The sequence below is a fragment of the Marmota flaviventris genome, chromosome 9 (assembly GCF_047511675.1).
Source record: "Marmota flaviventris isolate mMarFla1 chromosome 9, mMarFla1.hap1, whole genome shotgun sequence".
Lineage (NCBI taxonomy): Eukaryota > Metazoa > Chordata > Mammalia > Rodentia > Sciuridae > Marmota > Marmota flaviventris.
The window spans coordinates 57,906,949-57,909,675 of NC_092506.1; the positions used below are offsets into that span (position 1 = coordinate 57,906,949).

Below are 2,727 nucleotides of genomic sequence, written 5' to 3' on the forward strand. Positions count from 1 at the left end.
AAACTGGACATTCTGATCACTATTTTGGAAACAAGATGAATTAGCATATGGTCTCATGATCTCCACCCTCTGGACACTTCTACTGAAAATTGACTTCAATTCCCCTCATATTTGTTCATGGAAATGTGGATTAAATGTAAGAACAGTTCTTCATAGAATTGTGGAGAAGAAAAACTCAGAGAAAGTACCTGTTAGTGACTTGGAATTTGAGGCTATTTAATAGGAATGTACCATTGAACATCCTCTTGTCATGGACAAAATGGGATTCTTAGGAAGGCATCACTAGCCTCTGACTAAATAAGTAGAAAAAATGTATCATTTTTCCTATTCCCTTTCCCTGGATCCTCCTCCCTTTTCCTGGGAAATGTGTCTTTCATACACTCTGGGATTTGATCTCCTTAGAACCTGAAAGGATCTTCATGACACAGTCTCGTATTTGCTTTGTTTTTACCCCATAGACAATAGGGTTCATGGTGGGAGGCAAAAGCAAATAAATATTGGCCACAATAATGTGGCAAGATGGAGGAATTGTGTGGCCTCCAAGATGGTTAAAAAAGAAACAGAAGAAGGCAGGACTTTAAGAGAAAACAATGGCACAGGTGTGGGCGGTGCAGGTGCTGAAGGCTTTTTGCTGAGCATCTGCTGAGGACAGGCTGACCACTGACCGGAGGATCATGGTGTAGGAGACTGTGATGCACAAGATGTCAAAGCCCCCAATCAAGAAGGCAACCATCAGACCATAGATAATATTGGCCTTGATATTTCCACAGGATAGCTTGGCTACAGATAGCTGATCACAGTAAGTATGGTGTATCATGTTGCCTCTGCAATAGGGTAATTGCTTGGTGATGAAAATCAAAGGAATGATGAGCATCACTGCTCTCAAGAAAGTAGCAAGCCCAGCCTTCGCAATGACAGAATTGGTGAGGATGGCTGAGTAGTGCAGAGGGTAGCAGATGGGCACATAGCGGTCCAGGGCCATAAGCATGAGCACCCCAGACTCCATCCCTGTGAAGGTATGGATGAAGAACGTCTGGACCAGGCATTCATCAAATCCAATTTCCTTGAGGTGAAACCAGAAGATGCAGAGGGCTTTAGGGATTGTGCTAGAGCATATGACAAGGTCAGTTAGAGAAAGCATAGCCAAGAAGTAGTACATGGGTCTGTGCAGAGAGTCCTCATAGCAGATGAGGTAGAGGAGTCCACAATTCCCAACCACAGCCACAACATACATGGAGGAGAATGGGAAGGAAATCCAGATGTGCATGTCCTCCAGGCCTGGGATCCCATTGAGAATGAATGAAGCTGGGGTCATCTGTTTGATTCAGCAATGGCATGATTAGGTTGGTAGTCTTCTGGAGGCTTGTGTTGTTTTAGTTTTTGTTTTTTTTAGTTTTTAACCTTTCAAGATTAGGAAAAGTAGAAAACTAAAAACGTCTTAGTAGTGTTGTCTCTGACTTTTACTTATTAAATAGTGCACTTCAATATCAAATAACCAAACTTATAATGACAGGTAATATTTACTTAAATAAAGTCTCAATTACACATGTGTCATTTGGTAATTCATGAACTTATCAATGCATTCAACATATACATATTTAGCACCTGCTATTCACCAGGTTCTGTTGCTATTGCTTCAAGACAAAAAGGACATAGATACAATATTCATAAGTTATGGTTAATTGTAATATGAGCATTCTGATAGTATTTTTGTTATGCCTATATAAGTGTTTATAACTCTACATGCCACCATTTGGGTATTTTCTTGAGGGGAAAGTCATTGATCATCTCACGAGTGACAGCAGATATTCTGGGGATGCACTTACTGTTGTTCTTATTTTTAATTAATTGGTCATATTTATTATTACTACATAGCAGGTACCCTACTAAGAATTTTATTTGTATTAAGTCATTTTAATTCTCACTAAAATCTGAGCAATAATTTTATAATTAAGTAGAAGCAATATATAGATGTGGTTTCTTTGTGTACCAGTACAAAACTTAACACCTCTCTGGCCTTTTGTTTGAAATTATTTTTCTACCTCTTGCCACAGAATGTGTATTTATTTTTTTTTAATTAATTTGTACTTTAAAGAGAATCACAACAATACAAACAACCAGCTCCACTATCTGTCTGTGGAAGTTCGCATTCTCTCAGGCATTCCCTCTCACCTGTTTCAACTCTATACTTGTTCTGCCCTTTGCATTCCTACACAACACATTCATTCTGTCTATCATTCCTTTATTCTGTGAAATTATTTTTTAAAATTATTATTTAAGATTTATATTTTATCATAATATAATTATTAACTGCTTGCTAATTATCTGGATAAGACACATGTATTTTGTTTGCCATTCTATATTATTTATTTTTATATTATGTATAGTATTTGTTATAGACAACTGAAGATTTTTGAACAGATTATGAGAATAATAAAACATTTTTAATATTATGCTCCTGACAGTTATTTTTCTGGACCATCCCATATCATCAGAACATTTTGGGGAACTTTCTACTTTCTATGAAATATAGCTGTTCCCTAGGTTTGCTACATAATTCTGAACCAGAAATTCCCTTTCATCTACCACATATTTGATAGTACTATTTGTGGATTTGAATTTTCTTCTTTATATATTTTCAGGAGGGCATGGAAAATATTTTCTGAAAGAGAATATTAATGTTTGTATATGGCTTATTCTATAAATGATTTTCATGGTTTTAGAATT

General features: G+C 36.5%; 1 pseudogene; it reads right to left on the bottom strand.

Annotated features, from left to right (window-relative positions):
• Positions 1–373: 373 nt before the first annotated feature.
• LOC114098471 (olfactory receptor 52N4-like) lies at positions 374–1,337 on the bottom strand (annotated as a pseudogene).
• Between the last annotated feature and the right edge of the window lie 1,390 nt (positions 1,338–2,727).